Raw genomic sequence first — 17,562 nt, 5'->3', positions numbered from 1 at the left:
ATACATAGTTAAGCGAAGGGCCTACCATGGACTGATATGAAGGCCAAAGGCAGCTTATTATGCAGGGAGAATTGGGGAGGTGGAAAATTCCACAAAGGAACTGTTTAAGATCTATAGGGAAATTCCCGCGGCCAACTCTTCTACCATGCCCATGGAAAACTCAGTGGAATCCTGCAATCGCATTGCGGGATTCTTTTCGGAGAAAGTGGCCACGATCTATTCCTCCTTTTCGGGGGAAATAAAAAGGGGATCTGAGTTTGTGGAGGTGGAGTGGGAGGGTGGGGGACTGGACATACTGGAGAACTTCACAACCCTACCCACCCCCTGAGGCACTACGACAGATCTGCAGCTGGATAAAGTCTGGATCCCCGAGGGTTCCCGCTTCACCGAAACTGCTTACAGATAGCCTTGAGATCTTGGAGCCCTTTATTAGGCATCTGCTAGATGTATCCTTTAGGACGCATACGGTGCCTGAAGGATGGAATCAGGCGGTAGTGTTACCCCTCCAGAGAAAGCCCAATATTAGCTATGAGAAAATGGAGAACCTCCGCCCTATCTCGCTGCTACCCTATATGGCAAAATGGCAGAGAAGGTTGTGAATTCCCAACTCATGACCCATGTGGAGGAAGTTAATCTGCTCCATTCGACGTAATTTGGGTTCAGACCCCGCCACTCTACGGAGTCAGCACTATTAATGGCTGTCGAGACCATCAGACAGGGGGCGGATGAGGGTCAGATCATGGCCCTTATCCTCCTAGACCTGAGTGCAGCTTTCGACACTGTAGCACATTTCACCTTGCTTCAGTGTCTGAATAAGGGTGGGATCTCTGGGGCTGCGTTGAAATGGATTCAATCTTTCCTGACCAATCGGGGTTTCCAGGTTAGGCAGGGTGATCACTATTCTAGAGTGATCAACCTGGATCAGGGCGTTCCGCAGGGTTCGGCCTTGAGCCCAACTCTATTTAACCTTTATGTCTCTCCTGTAGCTGCTATAGTTGAGGGCTACGGCATGCACATTGTGTCCTATGCTGATGACACACAGCTGGTCATCTCCCTGTCGCGTTCACCTGGTCTTGCTGCACCCAACTTCAGAGCGTGCATGCACAAGCTTGCCTCTTGGATGTCTACCAACTGCCTGAGGCTGAATGGTAGCAAGACAGAGGTGCTCGTGGTGGGGGGGGTGCCCGTCTGTGTGGTCCTCGGCATGGTGGCCCTCCTGCTTGGGACCAGTCCCCGCGCCTTGCCAACAAGCTAAGAATCTGGGCGTTTGGTTCGATTCGGACTTAACATTTGCGCCACAGATTAGTCGGGTGGTGGGGGGGTGCTTTGGGGTCCTGAAAGCTCTGCAGAAGGTGCTGGACCTTCTCCCGACGGATGCTAGATGGACGCTGGTGCACGCCCTGGTCACCTCACGAATGGACTATGGCAACCTCCTGTATTTGGGTGCTACGGTTAGGAGCCTAGACCGTCTGCAGGTGCTACAGAATGTCACAGCCCGGTTGGTTCTGAGGCTCCCTAGAAGATCTGCCTCGAAGGCCGCATTGCAGGCACTGCATTGGCTCCCGGTCAGGAGAAGAATTGAGTTTAAGGCCCTGTGCATGTGCCACCGTATTATGGGAGGCAAAGCACCAGGACCTCTACAGAGCCTTATTACACAGTATAGACCGGCTCGGCCACTGAGATCCACAGGTACTGGCCTGTTAAAGATCCCGAAAATAAAAAAATCCTGTATGGGGGTCAGGTTCTTCCGGTTCCTTGCTGCAAAGAGCGGGAATAAACTCCCGCTGGAGCTGCGCCTGGAACCATCTGAGGCAAGGTTCAGGGGAAAGCTCAAGACGCATCTGTTTGTGCAATAGTTAGGGCACAGTTGAGCATATTTGGGGGTCTACTGTTTCCACTCACCACAGCGCGGGGACACGCCGGTGTGCGTAACCAGGCACTCTATAAATTGCCCTACTATTATTATTATTATTATTATTATGACAAATCCCGGATCTACCTATGTGTCTGATGTGTGTGGGGGCATGAAGTGGTTAAACCATTTTTGCGCCTTGTTGCATCTGTGCAGATTTTTTATAGCTTTTGCCTAGACCCTCTTAGTTGTTCGCCTTTTTCTGTCAGATGCTTCCACCCAGCACTGCTGAGAAACTAGGGCACAGGGCATACATATATATGTAAGACATTTGATTCATTGTAACATTCTCTTTGACGCATTTAAGCCTGAAGGCTGTAAACAAACCTCTATAAAGTACTGACATCAGAGTGTTTCCCAAGGCAGCCAAGATGTTCTAGACCTTCCCCACAGATGAACGTTGTCTGAAGGCCCATTATTGTTTTGAGTACAGCTCCCTAACCCCTAAGCAATATAAAGACTTATGGAATGGCATATCTGCTTCAGAATACGCCTAAACCTTGTGGTAGAACCACTTTACATGCCATACTTTTTATTTCTATAAATTATTCTTTTTACTAAAGCAGCAATTACTGGGCACTAAGTTTAGTTTGTGTTATTACTGTGTATATTGTATCTGAATTTCAAACCTGCTATTCCCTTCTGGAGTAAGCCTTGTCTCTTCGCTTTGCTACCTTTTGGAGAGTCCAGTGTTTAGCGAGGGCAACATTGTTATTGGTTTGCATTGCAAGAGTAGCTGGAATTCCAGTAGTAGCCAGCAGTACCCAACAGGGACACTAATCACTTACCACTAACTGCTCTGGGACACAGAGAAAAGGCCTTTCTTGAAAACCATCCAATATTTCCTAGATTGATGCCCTTGGTTCGTGTGCAGATTAGATTCAGTCAACTTAACCTGCTCTTGATGGCTTCTCCCCCTTGACATCTCCTGATGTGAACTCTCTGGGTTTCATTCTGGATCCTGCTACATCCTCCTCGCATATAAATAAACTGACAGTCTGTCAACTCCTTTTTGCAAAAATCAGAATCCTTCTAAACACAAGGCAACCTTAACAATAGGCTCATCATTTCGCGCCTAGACCCATTTTTCTCTCCAGCCCTTGTAAGCACTCTTTCAAGACACAGCCAAACTGTTTTCCTCCCAGAGGAAGTTTGATCACTTTACACCCATTTTTTTTTTTAAGTGTTCACTGGCTAGTTTCGGAAGTAAGAATTAAATTTAATTTCAGTACCTTGATTAGAAAGCTATTTACTTTTACAAGACACTTGGCAGACCTTCAACTAGTTTCGGGAAGGAAATTAGGTTTTAGGAGTAGCAGCTCACTTACTGGAAAAACCTACATTCAAAACCTCAAGCAATGAAAAACTCCTCAGAATCATTAACTCATGTCTATTGAACTGAGAACTTTACCAATCCTTCTGTCCTTTATAGGAGGCTGCAAACTCATTTATGTACACATTTAAATTATTTGTTCCAGTCTGTTGATGAAATTCCAGAATGCATAATTTCCTGCCATGTTCCAACTTGCGTACTCCTTCTCCGTTGTTTCCTCCGTCTATATATAGTATGGTTTACATTTATTGTTTTCTAACAGACCACTGTACATCCAGCAAGATTTAAAAAAATTGTACAAACTACACATCATAAAACTGATAAATAAATGTAGAGAGAGATGGTGAATATATATATATTTTTTTAACGCTTGCAAGGAGCCTGCATGTCTTGTAAGGTGCCTTGGGGAGAAACAAATAGAAGTAGCAAACTAAAGAGAGCCCAACTGTTTGTATGGACTAACCCTCCACGTAAAAAAGAAAACACTTGATTTTCTTATATAACGCTCACCCACCATAGTTATCCCTTGGTGGCATGCTTCATCATCAGGTCCTTCCCGTTCTGCTGCGCAACAGGGCGTGCTGTGACCTACGTGTTACGTAGGAGCACTTTTTGGTGTATATTATAAGTTGTAAAATAATTATGAAAAATTGGAGTGGAGAGGTATTATGCGGATAGTGAGATTAAAAAGAACTGCTCTAGTCGGTATGGTTATAAACGTTGGAAGGTAGAAAGTATAGGTAATAATGTGTCTGCCTTACTAGAAGGTCAACATGTTTCAAGCCGTACATCAAGGCTTTTCGCAGGACCATAGATCTAGTTCCCTGATACCACTCCTGCTGTACTGTTTTAGCTGCACACACACTACTTGCTAAGAAATATATATACATACAGCACCTATTTGGTGTTACTGCTTGTAATTCTGTGAATACTGATGGGAGACGTAGTCTACCAAGACATCTGACAGTATACATTTTTAAACTACTGCATATGCCGTTATGATTGAGCACGTCATATCTTTTTCTCATTGTAAATACCTCCAAGTGATACAATTAGTGAACTCTGGTTGAGATGGAAGCCTGTAGTCACACTCTATATAGTAAAAAAGTGGAACATCCCGATATGTCAGAAAAGGTCACTGTATATGCGATAGTCAATGGAAGTTCAGGGCTGCTAAGCTGTGCTTACTATGTCAAGGCTACACCTCTGTTCAATGATTTAGGATTATCGGCCGGGGGCGGCATCTTGCCATCATTCGTGGCATAGGGTTGTTTTATGTGGAATGTCCGAGAAGTGATACGAGCTGCAGTAGCGCCCTCGCTACTCAGGGAAACTAGACTGCGTTCCAAAATGGCACCCAAGAATGGAACAGCTTCTGCGTTCCATTGATGTGCATGGGCTGCTTATGCCGGCATAGAGAATAACCGGCTGGTCACAGACCAAAGTAAATGTTTACTGGCATAGTAGGGAAAAATGACCAGTATTTAAATTAGGAAAAAGTTTGAGAGACCATTATTGTATTTTAAGTTTTGTGTCCACATTATAAAATTTAAAATTTACTCTATCAAGTGAACAGATATGGATGGGCGCAGGCTAAAAAGGGAGCCTTCCTAGTACACAAAAGACCTTTCCTCGTAAAAAAAAAACGACCTAATGGTGTGACGGGGCCAGGATTTAAAACAGAAACCAGTTATTTATTTTATATTTCTTATCCAGTGGAACAACGCTCAATACTTTTGCAGCCAGTATGCAAAACACACCATTTTCAGGTATTATGTACCCTGGCTGAAAAGAGAGGGGTCGGCATGGTTTTCCAGGGTAGAAAAAGCATTTCTAAGCTGGGCACCAAAAAAGCAAAAACGAACAGGTGGTGAAGGACCTTAAAGAATGTTTTGTTAATAAAGTTCATCATTCCCTCTGGGGTTATAACGTACGTTGGGGTGTCTACTGTGTTTGCCTGGTCCCGTCATGTTGTCAAGAAAAATGAATCATGTTATAAATTGGCACCATGGTTTGTTGCTGTTCATGCCCTCTATATGTGTTTTGAGTCTAAACACACATCTCTGTTCTTTTTCGAACAGTTTGGACTCGCAGTTCACTGGGCCATTTAGATGTTCCAGATCACCCATCGATAATCCTGTGCTGTGTGTCTTATTTTGATGTAGTGAGTCGACATTTTTGTAGTTGCACAGCCACATTTCAGAGTGCTGCGATGTTTGAAGATCCTTGTTTTTAGCTTGTGGTCGTCATCCTTACATAGTGCAAATTGCAGGGGCAGGTTATTAAATAGAAGACCCGTTCTGTGTTACAATTTGTGAATGTTCTCAGTTATCACCTGTTGTTATTGTAGGAAACTGTTTTCGTAACCCTAGTTAGGTGGCATACATCGCATCCCCTGTATGGGTAGTGGCCCATGATGGGTGATATTGTACCCTGTGATTTTATTCTGTCTGTGGGTGTTTTACAGGGGCGTTTGTGTACCATCATGTCTCGTAGGCTCTGCCTTCATCTGTGGGAGTTGGATTGTCCTGTGTGGTGGTTCTGAGCGTTCTGTGGTCAGATCTGACATTAAGATCCACAAATACCAGTTCTTTCTTACTTGGGGTATGGGTGAACTTCAGAAATTCATTTTGTACATTCCGCCAACTCAACAAGTTTTTGGAGTGGCTTTATTACCCTCCCATGTGATAAGGACACTGTCAATGTACCTTTTCCACAGCTTTATGTGTTTGTGAAAGGTATTCTTAGGGCAAAGAATTTTGTGTACCTTCAAATGGTGGACATAGAGACCAGCAATTCTCTGCGCAAAGCTGCTGCCTATGCTGGCCCTTTGTTTTTGTAGGTAAAGTGTTCCTTCAAATTAAAAGAAGTTGTGAGTTAAATCCCACTTTCAACACTCCATCACTACATTTCTAGGTGTTTGGTAATCCCAATCTACCTTGAATAGGACATCTTCAATTATGTTCAAAGTATTTGTGTGGAGGAGGATGTATAGACACTCTCAATATTCAGACCCATGAGTATGTGGGAGTCTGTGTTGAACTGTATGTCTCTCCGAAGTTGGAGTACATATTTTGTATCTTTCAGATACATGTTGGTATTTTGAACAATGGACTTTAAGAAAGCATCCGTGCTTCTAAGATTGAACATACCCCTGATAGTATAGGCCGCACAGGAGGGTTTTCAAGATTTATATTTATCTTCAGGATTGTAAAAATAAATATGGTCTAGTAGGGGGCTTATTAGTCAAAAACTCACCCTCTTTTTGTGGTATCCAATTGTGTTCTATGGCCTGTTCCGTCATGCTGCCAATCTGTTTTCTGAGGAAATCAGTTTGATCTGCTGATAGCAGTTCATAATTCCTTTTGCCACTAAAGAGTCTGAGACATTCCTTTCGATAAGCCTCTGTTGACTAGATGACTATGGCTCCCCCTTTGTCTGCTGGCTTGATCACTATATTTCTATCACTGGCCAGTTCTCTTATGGCTACCTTTTCCTCCTTGGTAGTGTTGTGACAAACTCTCATTGTACTGGAGTCAATGTACCCAATATCTTTCAAGACAGCCTTCTTGAAATCGAGTATCTCAACAAGTATGGCAGTGGTAGGTGGAGTGAATGTAGATTTCACTCTCAATCCGCTGTCCTCATGGGTATCATTGTTCAAAGGTTTACCTTTAATAAAAAGGCCCTCAGTTTTATTTTTTAATGAATTCATTGATCTCACAGCTGAGTTTAAATGTGTCTAGGTTCGCTGTTGGTACAAAACCCAAGCCTTTCTTGAATACCTGCATCTGTGGGATTGAGAGGGCCTAACCTGTGAGGTCAACCTCTAGACTGGTCGTTGGCTCAGACCTGTCTGTTTGCTCAAGCCTGGATTCGTGTCTTTGGCCATACTCCTGGTGATCATTACGACCTGTTCCTGTGTGGGGGCCCTTTGGACCTGGGTTCCCCTCTTCGTTCTGCCTTTTGAAGTAGGTCGTTCAGCCTAGCGGTCCACCAGCTCCAGAGGGGCAACAGAGCTGCTGGGAAGATTACTAAACAGGCATCTGTTCCAGTGTGTGAAAATGTCATTTTTTTAACTCTAGACCCATGGTAGCTTATGGAACCAATCATGCAACCTTTTTCACTGCAGCATCCATCAAACCTGAGGATAGAAGGCAAAATAAATGCAGACCTCTTGATTCAGATACACTCTTTCTAAAGCTCCTCCCACTGAATTTTGCAGTTTCGTTAGCTAAGATACACTACAATGCATTCAGCTCCATCTCTACCACTCCTTAGGAAAAAGAATGCAAGCAAATGGAAGTGAGGGAAAGGAAATGCTGCACTATTGCAGTCTCTGACGTAAAGGTCACTAGTTCTGCAGGCTTATTAGGACTTTACATTAGAGAGTTGTGGGATTCACTGGAACGCTTCTTTGACAAACTTCTGAGGGATAATAAGGAAGAATTTCCCGAGATATATAAGGAAGAAATACTGAACACAGAGCAAAGCATCAGCATGTGAAAAGATTTGACTAATCTGGCTGCTTGTGACATTCGCCATGGACTCTCCAACAGATGCTCTTCCTGGTGACATCTGACTCTCCGGAGCCAACTTGCTTGCTATTTTCAGTTCCTCCCTCTTTGGTCCACAGGGTGGCAAGGAACTTCAGTGTATAAATCTGTGGGTCTAAAAAAAAAAAAAAAAAAAACGTTACCCAAGGTTCTGTTCAGGGGTATGACAAAAGTCAGATAAAAATAATTCAGTTTTGAGAAAGGATACAAACAACTGCAGGTGCAACTGAAGCAGTTTTTGTCATAAGAAAGACATTTAAAAGATCAAAGATTCTTTAGAGCCTTCCCTGGTGGTAGGGAAGGTTCCACCTTTGAGGTAATGACCAACGGTCTCTGCTTACACCTTAAAGCACCCAGGTGGTGGTGGTGGTGGTGGGGGAGGGTGGGCTATATTCCTGGCTGTTTTCCCACTTGGCAGAGCATCACAAACAAAGTCTGAAGTATGGTTAGGAAATCAGGTTCCCTTCCATATCACTTAAGCTGTTCAATTTACTGCACCTAAAACATCTGGTTCAAGTACTCAAAAGTTTCTTCGAAATAGAGCTACCAGAAAATGCCAGCTGCAAAAGAACAAGGGTGTACACTCTTGTTATATCCTGGTTCAGCAGAGTGAAATTCAAGAGTTCTACCTTATTCTGGACCTGCAATACATCAAGTAATCAATCAAAATGAAAATGTTTTGCATGCTAGCACTTCATTAGATTTTCCCTCAACTCTCATGGTGCCTGGATGGTGTCCATACCTGCCGGATGCTTATTTTCACATTTCCATCTGCAAAGGACTTTGGAAGTACCTTTGGTTTCAAGTGGGTCTCGCATTACCAGTATCCGGCATTGGTAGTCGCAGTTTTACTAAGGAAGCAAGGCAATATTAGTCTAGCGATACCTGGATGATTGGCTGGTGAAGGGCAAGACAGCACTGAAACTCCAACAAGACTTGGGCACAATTCTGTCTCTTCTCTTTCTGAGTTGGGTGTCCAGATCATCTCAACAAAATCTATTCTGTGTCCAGTTTCGTGTTCAAGTTCCATTAGCACGAAGCCAAGGGCAATGCCCTCAGGGCCGGACTGGGAACCACAACCGGCCCTGGCAAAGTGCTTGGCCGGCCACCCCCCTCCACAGTCGGTGGGTTGGAGGTGCCGCCGAGCTCTTTGCCGGGGCCGGTTTTCGGCCGATTTTGGTACAGGACCGATTTTGCAGCTATGCTGCAAAAATGACCCTTTAACAAAAACGGCCCCCAGGGGCCCAAAACCAGCCCCCTCCCATGCGGCGCACCGGGGGATTGCCCGGTGCCCGCTATGGCCAATCCGGCCCTGAATATGCACTTTTGCTAGACTTGTGGAAGACCTTCTCCTACACTTTTGCCCCTGATCCCCCCCCCCCTAGTTTATGAAATTAACATCAAGATGATACAGTGCGGCATGACAATGATACTCATTGGCCACGACTGGCCAAGGTAGTGGTGGTATCCAGATCTACTTGACCTGTCGTTTCAGCCTAACAAAAGGCTACCACACAAGCCAAATTTACTCTCAAGGCTATAAGGGAGAATATTTGAACCCAAACTCCATACCCTGAACATGACTGCCTGGTTTGTGGGTATCTGCAGTACGGCCATCTAAATCTTCCAGTTGACTGCAGGAACATACTGAAGGAAGCAAGGCCATTCATTCGCTCATCTTACCCTTTCAAGTGTAAAAGAGTTTATGCAGGGTGTCTTCAGAAGTAGGTGGATCTTAAAACATGTTAAGAGGAAACTGTTTTACTGTATCTCCTTGAAGGACTTGGGAAGGTCTTCCTCCTGTCAGGAAACCTTCCCCTCAGCGCAAGCCTAACATTGGTCTCTCCAAAATTAAGCAGACCTACAACATGTTTTCTGGCAAGTAGCTTTTCTTCTAGCTATACCTATAACCATAAGGATTAATGAGCTTTGAGTTCTATTTAAGGAGGACCAGAATCTGGTTTACTACCGCAGTAAGCACATTAGGAGGTCCTTCTAATGTTATGCTCAAAGAATTTCAAATTTTCATGTCAACCAGATAACATTCTTACTGGATCATACGCATTCAGCAGAAAGAGCTCTCCATACCCCGGACAAGAAGAGAGCTCTAAAATACTACACCAAAGAAATTGGAAAAACAAAAAAAGCTTTAGTAAATTACAGAGTGGTCCGTGCTGGAATTGTTTCTTCTAAGCAATATATATCTAGATGGACAAAGTGCTGCCTAATTACTTGTTACCGGAAAGCTAACCAACCCCTTATGGGTAAACTAGGGCTGAGCCCCCCCCCCCTCCCCAAGGCTGAAAGTTTTTAAGTAGGGCACCCCATCCAAAGATGTATGGCAAGAATAGGGGAAAAGGGAGGGGGTGGAGCTTATGAGCTCATTTCAGGCTTATTTTTCTGTAGCTCATACTCCACACTGAATGTGAAGCTTAGAAAAGTGAAAATATATCAAACAAAAACAGAAAATGACCAAAAAACGCAAGGCTCCATAATTGGTGTGAGGTGAGCTTGGGTCCCACTAGCAAGGAAAATTAGCCCCCTGGCCCTTTTTATAAAGGCGGACATCATAATTGTGATTCATTTGGCCCCTCAAAGTCCGGAGCCCCAATGCCACTGCTACATCGTCACTAATGATAGCTACTGCCTTGAGAAGCAGGCAGTCTCCTCTACCCTTTGCTAAAAGCATTGGCCCACATCTTGCCCCACCCCCTTTCTGCCATCTCCGTGAGACCCAGCTATCTCCTCTGCTTCAATTTCTACCTCTGTTGAGCCATTGGTGCAGGCTCAAAGCAACACAGGCACAGCAAATGTATACTAGGCCCGAATGCAAGCAAGGAAGCATAGTACAAAATCCATAACGGGGGTTTAGTCGACTCTTCACATCCCTCCCCCTGGTGCCACTGCACTATTGATATCTCCAGACCTGCAAAGCAGGCTATGCCCTCTGCCCTCTCCACTGGGACATCACTGAAGGGCCTGAGGCTCTAAGCAGGCAGTGTTGAGGGGTAAATGTCTCACCTTTGTTACTTGGACGGTGTAGCCTGCGCACAAGGGTGACTTTACCCCTAATACTAGCAAGAAAAATAGCTTCCACACCTTTTTTTTAGTACAACAGCAAACATTGGGTGTGGTGACCCCTAACAACTCTGGCCCCAGTGACACTGCACTAATGGCCCTTTAAAAAGAGCCCCAATAAGTCTACCCTTCTCGAGGCATCCCTCTGAGGGATGGCATGGTTCTGCTGGGGAAGGGGTTTCCAGTGCTGTGAAACCCAGGGAGGGACATAGACCTAAGGTAGAAATGGGGCCTTCTCACCATGGTACCTGCTACCTGAAAGAAATATAAATGTGTGCAATTGGTTAATCACCCAATGTAAATGCTGCTTATGAACCAGTGTAGGCGCTAATTGATGGAGTCACGTGAAGCTTCATGGGGACCGCAAGTTATTATATTTGATGCTTAATGTCAGGGTGTTATAAGCTCAGTTCAAGAAAGTGTTCTTTTAATAGGCACTTATAAACATTTTTCCATTAGGTACAGTTTACCTATAACTAAAATATATACTTTGAAAGCCCTTGCTTTATCTTAAAACACTAAATCATTTTGCAGCCGCCTACTTTATAGTGTATATAATCGAATTTTTAAATAATGACTTGCATTTTCATAGAGCTTTCTCTTTCAGGCTAGAACCTTTCAGCCCTTTAAATACACGATCAACTTTTCCCATCATCTACAGTGAACTAGTGTGGTGGGGGCAGGGTAAAAAATGTGCCTAAAAAGAACAAAATAGCGAAGTGTTTTGTTTTTCACTTTCATTTAAGTGCATATATAATAATGATGAACTCTTACACAAAAAAACAAATGCAAGTTAAGCTAATCGTTGGTTCATTATTTTACGTTATGAAATTTCCCATCTATTGTTTTAAACACTTCAAGGGCTGCATGTAATTCCCACAGTTTGAAGACTTTTCTACTAGGGGACAAGAGGGGGAAGAAGCTACTACTCTCTGATGAGAAATGTTTCCATTTCAAGATCTACAGTGCACTTAGCTGGAGTCTGTCCATATTATTACCAAGCATTATTGTATTGACTGACTCTAGGACTGATGATCTGGTGGGTCATTGCCCCCTTGTATGACTTATTTGCTTAGGAGGTTTACTTCCATTACCTCATCTTTGCATTTGAACCCTCCTCTGAGCCTGGGCGTATAGCCGCTTGCTATTCTTTACTACCGTGACTGAAGGAACATTACTTACCTGTAATCTTAGTTCTCTTTCATGGATATTTTCGCTGAATTCAGAAACAAACCTCCACCTCCCAGTTGTCTTCAAATCTGCTGAAACGACTGTTAAAAATGACCCTTCCACTGTACCTCCAAAACGCACTGCCTCACAGATCTTCCAGGGCATCATGGGAAGGCTGGCTGCTTTGGAATTTGTTGAAGGTGCAGTGTCAGATTAGCACTATGTGTGTTTAGCCTATGAAAGGCTTCATTTTCCTTTTAATTTCAGCTTTAAAAAGGGTTAAATATAGTGGTGTTTTAGCGAAATATGCTGTGTTTGTAACGTGACTAATTTGAACTGTGTTTTTGAAAAACGAAAAATTTATGTTGAAAATATTGTCTCTTACAGGCATTTTTTGCACCTATAAATCATTTGTAAAAGTTGCCTTCTAGGGATCCCTCGCATGTGTGGAGATATTCTACTGTGTGTTGTGTAGTAAGTTCCCTTTAGGCCCATTTGATTCTCCCGGATCTATGACATTACAACGCATGCTTTTACCACGCATGCCTTTACAACACAGTTTTTACAACGCATGCCTTTACAACGCATAGCGCTTAGGGGTGCTAGATAGTGAATAGTTTAATTTACTATTCCAACTCCAGTCTCTGTGGATAGTAGGGAAGGTGTTGGATAGTAAATTAAATCTATTCCCTATCCTAGAGCGCCCCCCAGCGCTATGCGTTGTAATGACATGCGTTGTAATAGTTGCGTCGTAAAGGCACTGCGTGGTAAAAGTTGCGTTGTAAAGTATGTTTCCCGATTCTCCCTTATTTTAGCCTAACTGCATGTTTTAGGACACTTTTGCTTTATACAGCCACCTATAACGCATTTATTTTGTGCAATGATATTTTTTTAGAAATACTCTGTACATGTTATTAAGGTCGAACAACATGGAGCCCCATTTTTCTGTGATCGGTCAGCAACATCTCGTAACTTTTAAACACAACACAAAGGCACAACTGCTGTTTTCCAACACAGCACTTTTTATCATATAAACCAAGACTTGCCTTTTGAAAAACAGAGAGGAGGGTTCTTGCAGAGAGATAGGTCATGAAACGGGTGCACCAGTCTTTCATAAACTGAGTTTACACTTACGCTGCGGACCACCTAACTACAAAATACCAGGTGTGCGGTCTGGTTCGAATCCCAGAGATCATTGATGTGTTCCTGTGCTGATGTAGTCAGGATGGGCTTAGACAAATGTATCATTCGGTAGGATAGGGCTTTTCGTTGTATACAGTTTGCCTGTAATGTTGAGTACTTTGCTCAGTTGCTTCATAATAGAGCACAATAGTTTCAATAAATATTATAAGATTTCCTTTTGTCTTTCTTTTGTTTATTGTGGACAAGAATGAGTAAGAAGCAAAAGGATATGATATGTTTCCACGGTTCCCTTTGAGACTATAGTGTTGTGTTCTAGGTTGCCAATTCACCTGTTGCTCTGTGAAGGTTAGGGGGTAGGTGGGGCACCTTGAGCTAGTCGGATTTGGCTCCATTGGTACTGATGTGGTATAGTGACTTAGTCCCAACATTCTGACGTCCCATGATCCCAGGCACATTTCTTTGTCCAAACAGAATCCGTTCAACATGGTGCTACATACAATGGTCTGGGTACCTATTTAACAGGTCTCCTAAGTAGTGCTTGTGCATGTTCACAACACTCCTTGCATCTACCACCGGAGACGTCTGCGGTGTTGGCAATTAATCCTGTAGAGTATTTTAGGAAGCACCTAATTTTAACTGTTGGTTTTTCAAGATTTACATTTTAAAAGGATAACCCTTTTTTGTGTTTGCACTTGGTTCCCATTGTTGTTCTGATCATGGCATACATAGCCTGCCCGCATTGTTGACAATTGCAGACCTGCCATCCATGCGCATGTAACTTTGCATGGACTTACTAATTCAGGTGGTGATTTATTTTTATGGTTGAAGCCCATGATGGCTATCGCTTTGAAATCTTTTATACTTGGGTACATTTTTTGGCTTTGGATGCTAATACCAACACATTTTATGAATACACAGTTGTTAACCCACCACAACAATGTAGAGATTATGTGGTCTTAGAAATACCACTTTCACACTGAGAACATCAAAGTTGGCTCCGCTGCGCTCTTCCACATGTACTTGAACCAGTATGCACAGGTCCCCTTAGTAATGAAGGGGCCACTTGGACTCCATTAGCTGGTTATACACCACTCCCTAATTTGATATATTCCTGTGCTCACATAGTGAGGGTAGGATTCGACAAATATATCATTCGCCATGATAGGGCTTTTCATTGTATACAGTTTCCTTGTAATGTTGATTATTTTGCTCAGATATATATATATTTTCTAATTGCAGCACAGTTGCTTCATAATAGAGCACAATAGTTACAATAAATATTTTAAACTTTCCTTGTGTATTTCTCTAGTTTATTATGGAATTGCATAAGTGAGAAGCAAAAGGTGATGATCTGTTTACACGGTTCCCTCGGTTACTAGAGTGTTGTGTTCCAGATTGCCAATAAACCTGTTATTCTGGGAAGGTTAGTAGGGAAGGTGGGGCACTTTGAGCTGGTTAGAGTTGAGCCCATAGGTGCAATGTGGTATGGTGACTCAGTCCCCACGATCTGACGTCATATGATCCCAGGCACAGTTATATTTCCAAACAGAATCCCTGCAAAAGTGAATTCAGAGAGAATATCCATAACAGGTTACAGGTAAATAGATTGCAGGTAAATAGATGTTTCTGTATAATTGGGGGGGTCCTGCTAGCCAGCCACGATGGCGGTCGGCTGAAGCTTGAGCTCCGGTGCCGCCCAGGGACAATCTCCTGTTTTGCAACGTCTGGAGGGTCCCCACAAACTGCTGCGGTGCGGATCCTGCAGCAGGGACCCCCCAGGGAGACTCGGTGTGCCGCCAGAGGACGACGCGGACCGCGGTGCTTCCCGCGGAGGCTCGGGCCTGTTGAGGCCTACTCCGGCACTGAAGCCAGGGCCTGGAGTGCGAGGAGAGCCCGGCCCGGACTTACCGGATCGGAGGCGTCCGGTCCCGGGCCTTGGGGCATTGGAAGGTGACCGGTTTGATCGGAGACTGCCGCCTGGGGTAGCGGAGGCCCGGGACATCTGCACCGGCTGTGGTGGCGGGAGAGAGCGGCGGTGCAGGACATTCTGCCCCGAGCGACTGGATGAGGCCTTGAGTGGCCGACTGCACGGGACCGGTGGAGGAATTGGACCCGCATTAATTACCGGGGGCCCGTGCGCTGGTCGAGATGACCAAGGACCCCGCGATTGGGGGTGGACGGTGAGGAGGCCGGGTGCACTGGACGGAGAGCCGCCTGCTCCCGCTCCCCCCGCTGGTCTCCCCCCCCCCTCCTGGTTTCTTTTCCACCCCCCCTGCCTGGACCGGGGCATCGGCTCGGAGGACGTGAGGTGGTGGCTGCGGGGCTACTGGGGGCTGGGGACCAGCATTACGGATGGTTCGGATCACGCCCTAGAGGGAGACGTTCTCCCCCCTCACCCCCCGCCCCCTACGAGGGTCGGATCTATTGCCGGTTTCTACCTGGAACACAGGTGGGTGAGCCTCGACCAGTGGCCAGTGGCCACGGGACCTCAGAGGTGAAGATTCGTTGTCGTTTGCTGCAGGACCCTATCTGAGTCTGAAAAGAGTCGGACGGGCGCTAACCTCTCCTGCCATGGTCCGAAAAGGGGTGAAGGCACAGGAGGGCCTCGAGGGCCTGGCTGGAGCGCAGCAAGCCATGGCTGCTGAGGGAGAGAGGGCCCTGTCAGGAACCGATGGGCTGAGCTCTTGCTGGGGACCAACAACCGGATAAACTAGATCTGATACTGAAGGAGATCAGGGACTCTAGAACGGCAATGGAGCTACAGTTTGGGGCCCTCACCACCAATCTGCCCATGTTGAAGGCAGACCATAATAAATTGGCTGATAAGGTTAAAGATCACGGCCTTGCGTTTGATTACCTTACCCCGACGGTGGCAGAACACACGACGTCTATCCAGCAGCTGCAGCAGCAGGTCGCCTCCCTGATGGACAGCGTGGAGGACGCGGAGGGCCGCAATAGACTCAATAATATCCGCGTCATTGGCCTTCCGGAGCGCTGCGAGGGGGTACACACAGCAGACTTCATGGAGCAATGGTTCTGGGACCATGTCGCTGCGGAGGGTCTATCGTCACACTTCTGCGTGGAGAGAGCGCACCGCATCCCCACTGGGAGGCCTAGGCCTGGCCGCCCACCTCGCCTTCTGATCGTGCGCATACTAAATTACCAGGACAGGGATGACCTCCTACAAAAGGCGAGAGAGAAATCTCTCATACAATATGAGAACTGCTGAATATCCCTTTATCCAGACTATACCAACGTAGTACAAAAGCAACGTTCCTCATACCAGGAGGTGAAAAACTTAAAAAGGCCAAGTTAAAATATGCGCTATTGTTCTGTAGTAGGGGATCTCTGTGTATAGTCATAATCTAGTGAATAGTCCCGTCCATGTACGTGGACGCCGGTGCAATCAAAAATATCTCCTAAGTTGTCAAAACATGCAGAACTGCACAGACACTTAGGAGAGAATTTAGAGACAGATAATGCAGCCTATATCCACAGGCTACACTGTCCAGTACTTCAACTAGAAATTCCACAAAAATCCACAAACAGCACAGCCTGTCCAGGTTTCTCCACAGAGAAAAACCTTGCCTTTAACAGCAAAACCCTCTGGAATGATAGAGCGGAAGAAGTGGACAGACAAGCCCCATAGGCTGCCATTATGTGGCTCAGAACAGGATACTATGCCTTTAAGAGCACTTTCCAGAAGTCTCACAGTATCCCAGAATGCACTGCAGGTCCCTTTTACTTTCAGTTCTTTTTTCCGGCTCCTGCTAGCAGGACCCTGGAGCATTGAGCTCTCCCTTTTTAAGGGTTTATTTGGTGATTTTTCACTTTTTCAAGTGTTTGAGTGTTTTCATTTGATGTACTTGGTGCTGCTCTTCGTTGTGTGTGTTTCTAACACCCTTTTATTTGTCAAAATGCCTGCTTTGTTTGACAAATGCCCAGAGTGTTCGAGGAAGAAGGCCAAGTCGGACCCACACGAGGTGTGCATCATCTGCCTTCCCTCATCTCATGTCCCAAAGGAGTGTGGCATTTGCCAGGGCTTCTCCAGCAGGACCCTGAGAGATAGGATGAAGATCAGGCTCCAAGGCCTGGAGGACAGAAGACTGAAGGCACAAGGTGGGTCTCTCTTCTGCCCATGCTGAGGCCTCTGGGCGTCTCCCCAGGGGCAGGAAGACCAGCAAACATCCCTATTCTCCGTCGGCGTCGATTGCACCGACGACGGCGTCGAGAGGGATGACTGCAGTCTGTTCCCCGTCTCCCCAGGGCTCTGGGTCGAAGCGGCGTCGGCGCTCGGCGTCAAGGGAACTGAATAGACCGCCGTCGAGATCTCCGGTGACGATTTCATCGTCGTCGTTGTCCAGTGATCG

General features: G+C 45.4%; 1 protein-coding gene across 1 annotated transcript in view; it reads left to right on the top strand.

Annotated features, from left to right (window-relative positions):
- Positions 1 to 17,562, top strand: part of IFT27 (intraflagellar transport 27) — a 153,875-nt gene that overhangs the window by 71,198 nt on the left and 65,115 nt on the right. The gene's annotated exons all lie outside the window — the stretch shown is intronic.

This window comes from Lissotriton helveticus, chromosome 1_1 (assembly GCF_964261635.1).
Source record: "Lissotriton helveticus chromosome 1_1, aLisHel1.1, whole genome shotgun sequence".
NCBI lineage: Eukaryota > Metazoa > Chordata > Amphibia > Caudata > Salamandridae > Lissotriton > Lissotriton helveticus.
Note: the sequence above shows the minus strand (reverse complement) of the source record. Positions and strands in the feature narration are given on the sequence as shown.